The sequence below is a fragment of the Chiloscyllium punctatum genome, chromosome 18, assembly GCF_047496795.1.
Source record: "Chiloscyllium punctatum isolate Juve2018m chromosome 18, sChiPun1.3, whole genome shotgun sequence".
Lineage (NCBI taxonomy): Eukaryota > Metazoa > Chordata > Chondrichthyes > Orectolobiformes > Hemiscylliidae > Chiloscyllium > Chiloscyllium punctatum.
Genome location: NC_092756.1, coordinates 67947883 through 67964267, shown reverse-complemented (window position 1 = coordinate 67964267; position 16385 = coordinate 67947883). Strand labels below are relative to the sequence as shown.

Sequence of the window (16385 nt, the reverse complement as noted above, 5' to 3'; positions counted from 1 at the left end):
CTGTGTTCTGTCTCATCATTGTTTGAGATCCAACTGTTGTCGTCAGCAAATTTGTAAATGGAGTTGGAGCGGAATTTGGCCACACATCATGAGTGTTGAAGGAGTATAGTAGAGGGCTGAGTACACAGCCTTGTGGGACATCTGTTTTAGGGATCATGGTGGAGGAGGTGTTATCACCTACTCTCACTGACTGCAGTCTACAGGTCAGGACATCGAGGATCCAGTTACAAAGTGGGGAGCTGAGATCCAGGTTTGAGTTTGGAGATGAGTTTGTTCAGAATTATGGTGTTGAGGGTGGAACTGTAGTTAATAAGTAGAAGCCTGACGTAGCTATCTTTGTTACCCAGATGTTGCAGGGATGAGAGTAGGGCCAGATCGATGGCGTCTGCTGAGGATTTGTTGCACCAGCAGGCAAATTTCAAAGGACCAAGGTAAGCTTGTAGGTTGGAGTTGATGCGAGCTGTGACTAACCTCTTGAAGCACTTCGTAATTATGAAGGTCAGAGCCACCAGGCAGTAGTCATTGAGGCATGCTGCATAATTTTTCTTTGGCACTGGGATGATGGTGGTCTTCTTGAAGCAGATGGGGACTTCAGATCGAAGCAAGGCGAGGTTAAAGATGTCAGTGAATGCTCCTGCCAGATGGTCCACACAGGATCTGAGTGCAGGATCAGGGACTCCATCTGGGCCAGTCACTTTCTGTAAGTTCACCCACAAGAAAGCTTATCTAATGTCTGAGGCATTGACTGTGGGTGCAGGTGCAGCTGAGGCTGCTGGGATAGGTGACATCCATTCACTGCCCTTCTGTTCAAAATGGATGTAGAATGCATTGATTCTGTTTGAAGATAGAGAACGAGGGTAGGTCCGATCAAGGACAGTGGTGGGAGACTGTGTATTGAGTCGGAAGAGATAGGAGAGGTCTTGAACAAGTACTTCTCTTCAGTATTTACGAACGAGAGGGACTGTATTGTTGAAGAGGAGAGTGTGAAACGGACTGATAAGCTAGAAGAGATATCTGTTAGGAAGGAAGATGTGTTGGACATTTTGAACAACTTGAGGATAGACAAGTCCCCCGGGCCTGACGGGATATATCCTAGGATTATGTGGGAAGCAAGAGAGGAAATTGCAGTACCGTTGGCAATGATCTTCTCGTCTTCACTGGCAACGGGGGTGGTACCAGGGGACTGGAGAGTAGCGAATGTTGTGCCCCTGTTCAAAAAAGGGAATAGGGATAACCCCGGGAATTACAGGCCAGTTAGTCTTACTTCTGTGGTAGGCAAAGTAATGGAAAGGGTACTGAGGGATAGGATTTACGAGTATCTGGAACGGCACTGCTTGATTAGGGACAGCCAGCACGGATTTGTGAAGGGTAGGTCTTGCCTTACAAGTCTTATTGAATTCTTCGAGGAGGTGACCAAGCATGTGGATGAGGGTAGAGCAGTGGATGTAGTGTACATGGATTTTAGTAAGGCATTTGATAAGGTTCCCCATGGTAGGCTTATGCGGAAAGTCAGGAGGCATGGGATAGAGGGAAATTTGGCCAATTGGATAGAAAACTGGCTAACCGGTCGAAGTCAGAGAGTGGTGGTAGACGGTAAATATTCAGCATGGAGTCCAGTTACAAGTGGAGTTCCGCAGGGATCAGTTCTGGGCCCTCTGCTGTTTGTAATTTTTATTAATGACTTAGATGAGGGAGTCGAAGGGTGGGTCAGTAAATTTGCAGATGATACAAAGATAGGTGGAGTTGTGGACAGTGAGGAGGGCTGTTGTCGGCTGCAGAGGGACTTAGATATGATGCAGAGCTGGGCTGAGGAGTGGCAGATGGAGTTCAACCCTGCCAAGTGTGAAGTTGTCCATTTTGGAAGAACAAATAAGAATGCGGAATACAGGGTTAATGGTAGGGTTCTTGGTCAGGTGGAGGAACAGAGGGATCTTGGGGTCTATGTACATAGATCTTTGAAGGTTGCCACTCAGGTGGATAGAGTTTGTAAGAAGGCCTATGGAGTATTATCGTTCATTAGCAGAGGGATTGAATTCAAGAGTCGTGAGGTGATGTTGCAGCTGTACAGGACTTTGGTTAGGCCACATTTGGAGTACTGTGTGCAGTTCTGGTCGCCTCACTTTAGGAAAGATGTGGAAGCTTTGGAGAGGGTGCAGAGAAGATTTACCAGGATGTTGCCTGGAATGGAGAGTAGGTCATACGAGGATAGGTTGAGAGTTCTCGGCCTTTTCTCGTTGGAACGGCGAAGGATGAGGGGTGACTTGATAGAGGTTTATAAGATGATCAGAGGAATAGATAGAGTAGACAGTCAGAAACTTTTTCCCCGGGTACAACAGAGTGTTACAAGGGGACATAAATTTAAGGTGAAGGGTGGAAGGTATAGGGGAGATGTCAGGGGTGGGTTCTTCACCCAGAGAGTGGTGGGGGCATGGAATGCGCTGCCCGTGGGAGTGGTAGAGTCAGATTCATTGGCGACCTTTAAGCGGCATTTGGATAGGTACATGGATGGGTGCTTAATCTAGGATAGAAGTTCGGCACAACATCGTGGGCCGAAGGGCCTGTTCTGTGCTGTATTGTTCTATGTTCTATGTTCTAATGTCAGAACAAGGTGGAGAGTTAAAATGACATGAAGCAGAAGCTTGGGACCACACTTGCGAACTGAAAGGTGATGTTACCAAACTGGTCATCCAATCTGCATTTGTCTCCCCAATGTAGAGCAGGGCGTTTTAGGAGCAGCTTATATAGGGGAGGTGATGGTTTAGTGAAATTATCACTCGACTATTAATCCAGGGGCCCAGGTAATCTGATGGCCTGAGTTGAATCCTATCATGGCTGGTAGTGAAATTTTAATTCAATAAAAATCTGCAATTAGAAAGCTAAAGATAACCGTGTCAATTGATGGAAAACCCATCAGGTTCACTAATTTACGGAAGGTAACTGCCAACCTTACCTACATATGACTCAGATCCACAGCAATGTAATTGACCCTAAACTGGCCTCTGGGCAATGAGGGATGGGTAATAAATGCTGGCATTCACATCCTGTGAATGATTAATAAATAATATATAACAAGAATTAGCTGTAAAGTGCTGTAATATTGGGATGGTGAAAAGGGACAGAATAAACGGGTGGTTGTCACTTCTCCTGTGTCTGCTTGGAAATGGACAGTGTCATCGGGCGCTGAGATACAGGCCAGGGTATCATAAGATAATGGCCCCTCCACAATACTGAAACGGCAGGGGAAGATGTATTGACTGTGATATTGCACTACAGATGGCAAGAGTGAAGCATTGAATATGGAGGCTAGTGGGATGGAAGATGAGGATAAGAGAAACTCTGTTGCGTTTCTGGGACAGAGGGGATGTGGTAAAAGGAGACTCATAGACATGGTTAAGGCCCTGTCAACAATGGGAGACAGAGCTCCCACCTGAAGAACTGCTTTCAGTAAGAGCCAGAGTTAGGGGCAGAGGAGTGGGTAAGGGAAGAGTCAGAGATGGATGGTGAAAGCAAGATGGCAATTGTAATCAAAGTTGATTCTTCAGTTTCGGGCAGAGGCAGGTGGCAGAACCTGGTATGAATACAAGTATTAATGCAATGGAGGAAAAAAATGCAAAGGATTAGAAGGACCTGAGCAGGACTGAAACAAGGAATATTTTCACAAACCCCCCAAAAGTTAAGTCAATGTAAATATTCGCAGTAACAGCTTTTATTTGGAGGAGGTATGTGGAGTTGAAAGATAAGTTGTTTACAATAAAAATGAAATCAGTTAGGCGGTGGAGGGTGGAGGATCTTCTGGTCAGGGTCTGTTCAATTTATTTTCAAGGACAAAGCAGAGAGGACTCAGACAATTGTGATGAGAGTGATGGAGGTTTAGAGGGATCAGTTATTAATGGTGATTGGGCAATGCGTAGGATTAATAAAGTGGAAATTATTGCAAGTGATGTAAGGTTTGTTAATTAAAATATCTAGAGAGAGGAAGAGGCTAAAGAGAAGGGTCCAGTTGGAGAGAGATTCACTCCGATACTGGATGCAGGATGATATAGGGTCAAGTGGGAATTATCGAGCCCCCAGTGATAGAACCCCCACATTGTGAGTTATAATTATCAACAGTGCTGTGAACTACTGAGGCCCTACCAGCTCAGATACGATGCTCCTGTGGTACTCAGCCCAGTTCTGAGATATAGTGCAGAATGCTTGATGTTCTGATACTTGAATCACAAATTGTCAGTGTGCAGTTTGGCATGTAAATAGGAAGGCAAATGGAATGATGACCTTTATTGCAAGAGGAATGAAGTGTACATGTAGGTACAAATATACAGGAATTGGTGAGGATCTAGTGGATCACCTTGTACAGTTTCAATTTCCTTACTTAAAACTGCAGTTGCTTTGGAGGCAGCTCAGAATTGGTTCATTAGGCTGATACCTGTGAGGGGTTTATGAGGAAAGGTTGAGCAAATACCACAATGATTTTATTGTAGGGTGAAGAAGGCTCAATGGCCTGAATGATCTACTCCTGCTCCCATTTATTTGAATTTTATTTTCCAGCCATCAGGTAAGAACCTGGTTGCCTTTATTAAATATTGCCCAAAATTCATCCAAGAGTTGTTCTGTAGGTGCAGATAAAGGTATTCTGTTAGTTTGTGAAATCTTGACCGTGCTATTTTCTGGGCCTATAGATTGTACAGGAGCAAAGATGGCCTTTAGTAGAGTGATATGCTCTTCTTGTCGGATGTGAGTGTTTAGGGAGAGTTTAGATTCCCTTCGGCCCAACCAGTCCACACTGAAGAGTAACCCACCCAGACTCATTTCCCTTTGACTAATGCATCTAACACTATGGGCAATTTAGCATGGCCAACTCACCTAACCTGCACATCTTTGGACTGTGGGAGGAAACTGGAGCACCCGAAGGAAACCCACACAGACACGGGGAGAATGTGCAAACTTCACACAGACAGTCACCCGAAGCTGGAATTGAACCCGGGTCCCTGGTACTGTGAGGCAGCAGTGCTAACCACTGTACCGCCCATAAATAACACTCCTGAGGTGACCTTGAATCATCTGGCACAAATCCATACTCACGCTGCGCCTGGAAGGTGGAATTGAACCATTCTGTTGCTAGACAGCTACAGGTTTGAAGCCTGCATCCCAGACCACTAGGAACCATCCAGGCAAATTAATTGGGTACTCTTGCACAAGTCATGAAATGCGGGCTCATCCAGGGTTTGAACCCGGTACTCAGGATTATGTCTGCAGGAAATGTCTTTGGATGCGAATCCTATCAGCTCAAATGGTTTGGTTGGAGTGACAGTTGGAGGCAAAGGGGAATTTACAAGAGCTATGGGGTGTGATAGATGGCAGTACTAGGAAGGGAGAAAAACTGCAGACACAGTCAGGCAGAGGAGTTAACTCCAGGAAAGGTAGGAGAGGTAGGCAGATGGTACAGAAGTCTCCTGTGGCTATCCCCATTTCAAACAAGTTCAATGTCTGGGAAAATGTAGGGGACTCTCAGGGAATGTGGCACGAACAGCTGTGTTTCTGGTATTGAGATAGGCTCTAATGTAATGAAGGGCACATCGGGTTCCAAGCGATCAACTGCATTAGGGGACTCTCTAGTCAGAACCACAGACAGACATTTCTGTGGCTAGCAGCAAAAAATCAGAATGGTGCATTGCCTCCCTGGTGCCAGGATCAAGGATGTCTCAGAGAGGGTGCAGTATGTTCTCAAGGGGGAGTGGGACCAGCAGGGGGTCATTGTACACATTGGAAGGGAAAGCATGTGATTCTGAAAGGAGAATATAGAAAGTTAGGCAGGAATTTAAAAAGGAGGTCCTCGAGAGTAGTAATATCTGGATTACTCCCAGTGCTACGAGTTAGTGAGGGTAGGACTAGGAGGATAGAGCAGATGAATGCATGGCTGAAGAGTTGGTGCAGGGGAGAAGGATTCACATTTTTGGATCATTGGAATCTCTTTTAGGGTAGAAGTGACCTGTACAAGAAGGACGGATTGTATCTGAATTGGAAGGGGACCAATATACTGGCAGGGAAATTTGCTAGAGCTGCTCGGGAGGATTTAAACTAGTAAGGTCGGGGGGATGGGACCCAGGGAGATAGTGAGGAAAGAGATCAATCTGAGACGGGTACAGCTGAGAAAAGAAGAGAGTCAAACAGTCAGGACAGGCAGGGACAAGGTACGACTAATAAATTAACTGCATTTATTTCAATGGAAGAGGCCTAACAGGGAAGGCAGATGAACTCAGGGCATGGTTAGGAACATGGGACTGGGATATCATAGCAATTACAGAAACATGGCTTAGGGATGGGCAGGACTGGCAGCTTAATGTTCCAGGATACAAGTGCTACAGGAAGGATAGAAAGGGAGGCAAGAGAGGAGGGGGAGTAGTGTTTCTGATAAGGGATAGCATTACAGCTGTACTGAGGGAGGATTTTCCCGGAAATACATCCAGGGAAGTTACTTGGGTGGAACTGAGAAATAAAAAAGGGATGATCACCTTATTGGAATTGTATTATAGACCCCCTAATAGTCAGTGGGAAATTAAGAAACAAATTTGTAAGGAGATTTCAGTTATCTGTAAGAATAATTGGGTGGTTATGGTAGGGGATTTTAACTTTCCAAACATAGACTAGTGTTAAAGGTTTAGATGGAGAGGAATTTCTTAAGTGTGTACAAGGAAATTTTCTGAGTCAGTATGTGGATGTATCTACTAGAGAAGGTGTAAAACCTGACCTACTCTTGGGAAATAAGGCAGGGCAGGTGACTGAGGTGTCAATGGGCAGCAATTTGGGGCCAGTGACCATAATTGTATTAATTTTAAAATAGTGATGGAAAAGGATAGACCAGATCTAAAAATTGAAGTTCTAAATTGGAGGAAGGCGAATTTTGACGATATTAGGCACAAACTTTCAAAAGCTGATTGGGGACAGATGTTCACAGGTAAAGGGACAGCCGGAAAATGTGAAGCCTTCAGAAAGGACAGGTTGGTAAAATGAAAGGCTGGTAGGTAAAGGGAATGCCGAATGATGAGAGAAATTGAAGTTTTGGTTAAGAAAAAGAAGGAAGCATGTGTCAGTATAGACAGGATAGATCGAGTGAATCCTTAGAAGATTATAAAGGCAGTAGGAGTATACTTTAGTGAGAAATCAGGAGGGCAAAACGGTGACATGAGATAGCTTTGGCAAATAGAGTTAAGTAGAATCCAAATGGTCTTTATAAATACATTAAGGACAAAAGGGTAACTAGGGAGAGAATAGGGCCCCTCAAAGATCAGCAAAAGTGGCCTTTGTGTGGAGCCACAGGAGATGGGGGAGATTTTGCAAAGCGTTTACTGTGGAGAAGGACATGGAAGATATAGAAAGTGGGGAAAGAGATGGTGACATCTTGAAAAATGTCCAGATTACAGAGGAGGAAGTGCTGGATGTGTTGAAACGCATAATTGTGGATAAATCCCCAGGACCTGATCGGGTGTACCCTAGAACTCTGTGGGAAACTAGGGAAGTGATTGCTGGCCTCTTGCTGAGATATTTGTATCATCGATTGTCACAGGTGAGGTGCCGGAAGAATGGAGGTGCCACTGTTTAAGAAGGGTGGTAAGGACAAGCCAGGGAACTATAGACCGGTGAGCCTGTCCTTGGAGGTGGGCAAGTTGTTGGAGGGAATCCTGAAGGACAGGATGTAGGTGTATTTGGAAAGACAAGGATTGATTAGGGATGGACAGCATGGCTTTGTGCGTGGGAAATCATGTCTCATGTACTTGATTGAGGTTTTTGAAGAAGTAACAAAGAGGATTGATGAGGGCAGAGAGCAGTGGACGTGATCTATATGGACTTCAGTAAGGCGTTCGACAAGGTTTCCCATGGGAGACTGATTAGCAAGGTTAGATCTCACGGAACACAGGGAGAACTAGCCACTTGGATACAGGACTGGCTCAAAGGTGGATGGTGGTGGAGGGTTGTTTTTCAGACTGAAGGCCTGTGACCAGTGGAGTGCCACAAGGATCGGTGCTGGGTCCACTATCTTTTGTTGTTTACATAAATGCTTTGGATGTGAACATAGGAGGTATAGTTAGTAAGTTTGCAGATGACAACTTGGAGGTGTAGTGGACAGCGAAGAATGTTACCTCAGAGTACTATGGGATCTTGATCAGATGATCAATTGGGTGAAGAATGGCAGATGGAGTTTAATTCAGATACACCTTCAACATATTGTCTAGCTATCACCATTGTTAACAGCTAACCCGAGAATGCAACTTTAAAAAAAAGGATTTGTGATTTACACATGAAAGAAGTGTAAATCACAAATGAGTTAATCACAGATGAAACCCTGCTCTTATTATCCATGCCATGACCGATAAAGGCAACTATGCCAAATGTCTTCTTTAACCTGATCTGCTGCATTCAGGAATTTGTGGACAAACACCCCAAGATCCCTCCGTTCATCTGAGCTTCTAGGTTTTGCCATTCATTAACTCATTTTTCCTTTATTAATTGGACCTGAGCATACCAGAGCAGTGAAGTGATGTTGAACTTGTCCAAGACGCATGTCAGACCTCAGTGGAGTAATGTGTACAAGTTGTGGGTGTCCCATTATATGAACAATGTGAATGCATTACAGGGAGCGTAGAAGTGGTCCCAGGAAAGAGAATCTTCAGTCATGAGCAGACTGGACAGAGGAGATAGGAAGAAGTCCTTCCCACTCATAAAAGGAACAAGGATGGGATGGCATAGGTTGAAAGTGATAAAAATAGTGTGCAAGGGTATGAGGAAAAGGTAGGAGATTGGCATGAGCTAATGATGCTTATTAGGAAGAACTGGTGCAGACATTTTGGGTCAAATGGCCTCCTTCTGTGATTCTGTGAACATAGGATTAGGTTTACAATACAAAAGAAGAAAAAGACAGTTACAGAAGAAAGTTTAAGATGTTTTTAACATACACTTCCTCACATCCTCCTTCCCAAAAGGACTCCATTTCCCCAGTGTCTCTGTCTCCATTGCATCTGGTCCGATAATGCTGCCTTGCGCAACAATGTCCTCCTCTTACTTCAGTGAAGGATTCCCACTTGACTAGGCCTGCCAATGTGTCCAGTTACCTCTTACACCTCTGCTCTCCCTCTTCCCCTCTCTACCAGAACCAAGTTCCTGGGTCTTCAGGTTCCACAAAACATTACTTGTATTCACGGGTCATCCTCTGCCATATCTACCAGCTCCAGTCTGCAAACCCAATCTCCCTACATCACCTTTTCAGCATTCTGGAGGGACTGCTCCCACTGTGACAACAAACACACTGCTCATTCAATCCGACAACTACATTTCAGGTGAACACAGAACACGTTAGCACTTGTTGCCTTAAAGCCTCAGGGACCCAGGTTCGATTCTATTCTCAGGTGACAATGTGGAGTTTGCAAATACAGCCGGTCTGCACAGGTGCTCCGGTTTCCTCCCTCGGTCCAAAGTTGTGGCATGTTAGGTGGATTGGTCATGCTAAATTTCTCATTGTGTCCAGGGATGTGCAGGAAATGCGGTATTATAGGGACGAAGTGGGTTTGGGTGGGATGCTCTTCGGAGGGTGAGTGTGGACCTGATGGGCCAAATAGCCTGCTTCCTCACTATAGGAATTCTATGATCCTGTGCAACACTTACTCTTTCAATACCTCTGCACTCGGGCGACCAAGCACAGACTTTTTCAAATCTTCGAATGGCATGTGGCCAATGTTTGTCATCTATTAAATGAGCAGCTGGCTCAGATTGTTCTGTGGGCAGTTAAGTGTCAACCTCATTTCTGTGAATCTGCAGTCACATGTAGACCAGACTGGGTAAAAATGGCAGATTTTCTTCTCTAAATGGCGTTAGGGAACCAGATGGGTTTTTATAATAAGTGACGATAGTTAGGTAACATCAGGTTTTTTTATTGAACGCAATTTCACCATCTTTAGTAGTGGAATTTGAACCCATGTCCCTGGGTTTTGGATGACATTGCCAGTATACCATTGCTTCCTCAGTGACCATGTTTGGAACACCCCTAATCCATCCACAGGCATGACCTAATGTTCCCATTTTTATTCTCCACCTTGGCTGCACTCTGACCTCAGCCTGCTCCAATGTTTCAGTGAACCCTATTGTAAGATCAGAATGGCATTCTTCCTCTTTGAGGTCGATGGCTTCTGGTCTCAACATTAAGTTCAACGAGTTTAGATCATAACCTCTGCCTCTATTCTATTCAGCATGTGGTTTTCCCCTTTTATTTGCAGGATTACCCTACATCATCAGGTGGTTTATGTGTAGCAATTCACACTTCATTTGGAAACAATCTTTTATCTTTGATTTACCCATTACCAGGAGAATGTGAGGACTACAGATGCTGAAGATCAGAGTCGAGAATGTGGTCCTGGAAAAGCACAGCAGGTCAGGCAGCATCCGAGGAGCAGGAAAATTGACTTTTCGGGCATAAGCCCTTCATCAGGAATGGGGCTGATAAAAGGCTTATGCCCGAAACGTCGATTCTCCTGCTCCTCGGATGCTGCCTGACCTGCTTTGCCTTTCCAGCAACACACTCTCGACTATATTCATCTTGACTGTTGGTATCATGATTTTATTCAATCACCCTGGCTTCCACCCTATCACAGATCGTCTCCTTTGCCCTTCCCACTGGATTAACTCTGTTTCTGTCAACAAATGCTGTCTGATTTACTGGCTAATGTGCAATATCGGAGAGTATCAAATAGAGAGATTAATGTACCTCGTATCAGAGGTATCAGACAGAAGGGTTAATTTGTATTGGAGGATACCAGAGGGGATTAATGTGCTCCAATGTCAGAGTGCATCAGACAGAGTGGTAAATGAGCCTCACTATCTTAGGATGGGGTTAAAAGGGTTCATGTACATTGAAGACTGTACTCAGGGCTAATGGATGTCATTGTAAAGAAAGATTGTAACTAACAGTGTGTGGAGACAATTAATTTTATTTCATATATTCATCTCTGTGAGCAAATGCATTTGAGACATTCACCTCCAATCTTGCCCAAATGAGATTGTTGAAGAGCTGTCTGTTTTGCTGAATCATTTGATATTTTACGAAGTGATTCTGGGAATTGAATCTTCCTCGTGGAACAGTGTTGTGTTTGAAGCTTCAGTAATTCTACCTCCTCCTGAATATCATTCATGACAGGATACTATTGGAACTATTCCTTCATGACCTGATTATATCATCCATAATAATATGGACTTGTTGGCAACCTTTCCATTTGTTAATGGCTCAATCTTTCAATTTGTTTGCAACAAGACTGAGTTTCAACCTTGTGCCTGTCAGTACAAAGTGGGATTTCACTGAAGATGCTTGGTCCTTAGCTCAGCTCATCAGCTGCTGAAACCCTTGTCCATGCCTTTGCAATCACAGGATTGGACAAATCAGCATGGATTTGCAAAAGAGAAATCACACTTGACAAATCTGCTGTAATGTTTTGAGGATGTGACTAGTAGAGTTGATAAGGGAGAGCCAGTGGATGTAGTTTACTTGGATTTCCTGAAGCTATGAAGAAAGGCTGGCCAAACTCAGGTGTTTTCTTTAGTGCAGGGAAGGCGGAGGGGGAGGGAACCTGACAGCGGGTTCTGAGGGGCATGGACAGAGTGAATAAAAAGCAGCTGTTCCCCTCACTTGAAAGGTCAATAAGAAGGGACCATTATTTTAAAGTGAAAGGCAGGAAGTTTAAAGGATATTTGCGGAACAATATTTTCACCTGAGGGTCTGGAATGCATTGCTGGGAGGGTATGAGATGCGAACCCTCACAATCATTAAAAAGTACTTGGATGGGCATTTGAAGTTTTATCACAGTTAAGACTATGGGGCTAGTGAGGGAAAGTGGGACAATTGTACTTTTGATGGCACTGCATAATTCAATGAAGGCTTTTGATAAGGTCCTTTATAAGTGATGATTTAAGATTAAAGTGCACGGGGTTGGGGTTAGTGTACTGGTATCGATAGACATCTGGTTGGCCAACAAGAAACAAAGTTTAGGTGTAAATCTTCCTCATCCAACACAGTAGGTAGTGCGTCAGTCTCATAATCTGAAGGTCCTGAGTTCAATCCTCAGAGAAGGCAAGATTGTGATTTTGGGGTGACACGGTGGCTCAGTGGTTAGCACTGCTACCTCACAGCAACAGGATCCCAGGTTCAATTCCAGCCTCTGTGTGGAGTTTGCACATTCTCCCTGTGTCTGCGTGGGTTTCCTTCGGGTACTCCGGTTTCCTCCCACAATCCAAAGATGTTCAGGACAGGTGAATCGGCCTTGCTAAAGTGTCCATAGTGTTATGTGCATTAGTCAGAAGAGAATGGGTCTGGGTGAGTCACTGTTCGGAGGGTCAGTGTGGACTTGTTGGGCCGAAGGGCCTGTTTCCACACTGTAGGGAATCTAATCTAATCAAAGATCACGAATACATTTTCTGAGTGGCAACCAGTGACTAGTGGGGTATACAGGGATCACTCCAGCAATTCGCAAAATATATGTTAATGATTTAGATGAGGGATCCAAATGTAATATTTCAAATATTGTGCAGACAGCACAGAGCTGGGGAGGTGGGTGGGTGAACTGAGAGGATGCAGCGTGATTTGTGATTCAGTGTGATTTGGACAAGTTGAGTGAGTGGGAAAATGCATCGCATATGAAGTACAATGGAGATAAATATGAAGTTATTCACCTTGATAGCAAAAGCAGTTAAGCAGATTATTGTCTGAATGATGATAGATTGTGAAAGAGGAAGGCACAACAAGACCTGGCTGTCCTTATCCACCATATTAGCATGGAGATGCAGCAAGGGGACAAGAGGGAAGTGGTATGCTGGCCATTATACTGAGAGGATCCAAGTACAGGAGCAGGGATATGTTGCTGCAATTATACAGGGCCTTGGTGAGAACACACCTGGAGGATTGTGTTCAGTTTTGGCTTCCTCGTCTGAGGTAAGCATGTTCTGGTGATGGAGCATTTGCAACAAAGATCTATCAGACTGATTCCTAGGATGGCAGGACAGACTTATGAAGAAAGACTAGTTCAATTAGGATTATATCACTGTAGTTTGGGAGGAGGAGAATTTTATAGAAACCTATTAAATCCTAACAGGACCGGGCAGAGTAAATGCAGGAGGGAGGTTCCAATGACCGGGGAGTTGAGGACCAGGGATCCCAGAGGAAGGATGCGAGGCAGAGGAGAGGAGAAATTTCTTCATTGAAAGAGTGGTAAGCCTCTCGAAGTTTCTGAAACAGAGAGTAATTGAGGTTGAAACAATTAATCTTTTCAAGAATGAGTTAGTTTTTTTTTTAAGAAATAAAAGGATCAAAAGGATATGTGGAGAAAGTGGGAACAGGGTACAGAAGTGGGTGATCAGCCATGATAATATTGAATGGTGGAGCTAATTCTGCTCCAAATGACCATATTCCTGTGAATATTCCAATACACATCTGTGCAACCAGCCATTGGCAGTATCAGGTAATAATTCTGAAAGCGTTAATTTTCACGTTGCGTTGGCTCCATCCATTGTAATGATGTCATAGTCTGTCACCGGAGGCAAGGAGCTTCACTTGAGCTTTTTTTTTAGATTAGATTAGATTAGATTACTTACAGTGTGGAAACAGGCCCTTCGGCCCAACAAGTCCACACCGCCCCGCCGAAGCGTAACCCACCCATACCCCTACATCTAACCCTTACCTAACACTACGGGCAATTTAGCATGGCCAATTCACCTGACCTGCACATCTTTGGCCTGTGGGAGGAAACCGGAGCACCCAGAGGAAACCCACGCAGACACGGGGAGAATGTGCAAACTCCACACAGTCAGTCACCTGAGGCGGGAATTGAACCCGGGTCTCCGGCGCTGTGAGGCAGCAGTGCTAACCACTGTGCCACCGTGCCGCCCTTTCAGAGGGAGCAGAGGAATCTGTATGTCACTGCCTGTAAGGGAGGTAGACTGAGTGTGAGTCTGTGTCAGAGAGAGACTGAGTGTGAGTCTGCAACTGTCCTAGACTGAGTGTGAGTCTGTGACTATGAGACACTGAGTGTGAGTCTGCAATAGTGAGAGACCGAGTGTGAGTGTGAGTCTGCAACAGTGAGAGACTGAGTGTGAGTCTGTGTCAGAGAGAGACTGAGTATGAATCTGCGACTATGAGAGACTTGGTTGTGAGTCTGCGACTGGTCAAGACTGAGTGTGAGTCTGCGACTGTGAGAGACTGAGTCTGAGTCTGCGACAGTGAGAGACTGAGTATGAGTGTGAGTCTGTGTCAGTGAGAGACTGAGTATGAGTGTGAGTCTGTGTCAGTGAGAGACTGAGTGTGAGTCTGTGACTGTCCAAGACTGAGTGTGAGTTTGCGACTATGAGAGACTGTGAGTCTGCAAAAGTGAGAGACTGAGTGTGAGTGTGAGTCTGTGTCAGTGAGAGACTGAGTGTGAGCCTGCAACTATGAGAGACTGAGTGTGAGTCTGCGATTGTCCGAGACTGAGTGTGAGTCTGTGACAGTGAGAGACTGAGTGTGAGTGTGAGTCTGTGACTGTCCGAGACTGAGTCTGAGTCTGCGACAGTGAGAGACTGAGTGTGAGTCTGCCACAGTGAGAGATTGAGTGTGAGTCTGTGACAGTGAGAGGGTGCGTGTGAGTCTGCGATTGTCCGAGACTGAGTGTGAGTCTGTGACAATGAGAGACTGAGTGTGAGTGTGAGTTGCGACTGTACAAGACTGTGAGTGTGTGACAGTGAGAGACGGAGTGTAGGTCTGAGACAGTGAGAGACTGAATGTGAGTGTGAGTCTGTGACAGTGAGAAACTGTGAGCCTGTGACTATGAGAGACTGAGTGTGAATCTGCGACTGTCCAAGTCTGTGAGTGTGCAACAATGAGAGACTGAGTGTGGGTCTGCAATTGTCCGAGACTAAGTATGAGTCTGCGAAAGTGAGACACTGAGTGTGCGTCTGTGACTGTCCAAGACTGAGTGTGAGTCTGCGACAGTGAGAGACTGAGTGTGAGTCTGCCACAGTGAGAGATTGAGTTTGAGTGTGAGTCTGCGACAGTGAGAGACTGAGTGTGAGTCTGCCACGGTGAGAGATTGAGTTTGAGTGTGAGTCTGCGACAGTGAGAGACTGAGTGTGAGTCTGCGATTGTCTGAGACTGCGTGTGAGTCTGTGACAGTGAGAGACTGAGTGTGAGTCTGCGATTGTCCGAGACTGCGTGTGAGTCTGTGACAGTGAGAGACTGAGTGTGAGTGTGAGTCTGCGACTGTACAAGACTGTGTGTGCGACAGTGAGAGACTGAGTGTGAGTCTGTGTCTGTCCGACACTGATTGTGAGTCTGCGACTGTGAGAGACTGAGAGTGAGTCTGCGACTGTCCAAGACTGAGTGTGAGTTTGCAACTATGAGAGATTGAGTGTGAGTCTGCGACTGTGAGGGACTGAGTGTGACTCTGCGACTATGAAAGACTGAGTGTGAGTTAGCGACTGTCCAAGACTGACTGTGAGTTTGCAACTATGAGAGACTGAGTGTGAGTCTGCGACGGTGAAAGTCTGAGTGTGAGTCTGCGACTGTCCGAGACTGAGTGTGACTCTGCGACAGTGAGAGACTGAGTGTGAGTCTGCGATTGTCCGAGACTAAGTTTGAGTCTGCGACAGTGAGAGACTGAGTGTGAGTCTGCGATTGTCCGAGACTAAGTTTGAGTCTGCGACAGTGAGAGACTGAGTGTGAGTCCGCCACAGTTAGAGGTTGAGTGTGAGTGTGAGCCTGCGATTGTCCAAGTCTGTGAGTGTGCGAGTGAAAGACGGAGTCTGGGTCTGCGGCAGTGAGAGACTAAATGTGAGTATGAGCCTGCGACTGTGAGAGACTGAGAGTGAGTCTGTGACAGTGAGAGACTGAGTGTGAGTCTGTGACAGTGAGAGACTGAGTGTGAGTCTGTGACAGTGAGAAACTGAGTGTGAGTGTGAGTCTGCGACTGTCCAAGACTGTGAGTCTGCGAAAGTGAGAGACTGAGTGTGAGTCTGTGACTGTCTGAAAGTGAGTCTATGACAGTGAGAGACTGAGTGTGAGTGTGAGTCTGCGACTGTCCAAGACTGTGAGTCTGCGAAAGTGAGAGACTGAGTGAGAGTCTGCGACTGTCCGAGACTGAGTGTGAGTCTGTGACAGTGAGAGACTGTGTGTGAGTGTGAGTCTGCGACAGTGAGGGACTGTGAGTCTGCGAAAGTGAGAGACTGAGTGAGAGTCTGCGACTGTCCGAGACTGAGTGCGAGTCTGTGACAGTGAGAGACTGTGTGTGAGTATGAGTCTGTGACTGTCCAAGAGTGTGAATCTGTGACAGTGAGAGACTGAGTGTGAGTGTGAGTCTGTGAATTTGAAAGACTGAGTGTGAGTC

General features: G+C 45.5%; 1 protein-coding gene and 1 non-coding gene across 2 annotated transcripts in view; one reads left to right on the top strand and one right to left on the bottom strand.

The window, feature by feature from the left end:
• Window positions 1-16385, top strand: part of LOC140489161 (ATP-sensitive inward rectifier potassium channel 12-like) — a 45719-nt gene that overhangs the window by 6974 nt on the left and 22360 nt on the right. The window lies entirely within an intron of this gene.
• On the bottom strand, window positions 5084-5170 carry trnastop-uca (transfer RNA opal suppressor (anticodon UCA)). The gene has a single exon. It is a non-coding gene; the product is annotated as a tRNA-Sec (tRNA).